The following is a 613-nucleotide window of genomic DNA, read 5'->3' on the forward strand; positions in this document are numbered from 1 at the left end:
TATAGATGAACTGCGGTGCAACATTAAAGGAAAGAGAAACAAACTGATGACCAAATACGAACGTTTGAAGGCAAAATAATTGAAGCATTGATTTACTGATTAGCCACACTTTAAATGTTGGCGTATAAGAATACATAATTTACGTATTATTAATTTGAAACTTGTAAATTACTGAGGTGTACAATTATAATGACTACTTTTTCTGAACAAAGCCTCTGTTCTATTTTATTAATCAACGCCTATTTGTAGCGGTTTTATGTTTGACTAACTTAATTTGTTGTAGGAATATTTATGATAAACAATGATTGCTTTCGGAAAATGTAAAATGTGCCATTGTACGGCGTTAACTTTGTGAGCGATGTCTATGCTATTCTCTCGCATAATAGATTGTCGTTGTTATATTTTTCTATTACACGAGAAAAGTAAACAACACGTTCCACTGCAAATAATTATTATTTTTTTAACTCGAAGCAAAACAAGAACGGGAGGGCTGATATCAATTACTAACTCCCTACCACTAGATGGTGGTAATGCACCGAAATAAGTTATTCACCCAAAAATATTAAACCAACAGAATAAGAAGCGGAAACAAAAGAAGACGAAGACAGATTTC

Source organism: Hippichthys cyanospilos, chromosome 8 (genome assembly GCF_059441005.1).
Source record: "Hippichthys cyanospilos isolate Australia breed blue-spotted pipefish chromosome 8, RoL_Hcya_1.0, whole genome shotgun sequence".
Classification (NCBI taxonomy): domain Eukaryota; kingdom Metazoa; phylum Chordata; class Actinopteri; order Syngnathiformes; family Syngnathidae; genus Hippichthys; species Hippichthys cyanospilos.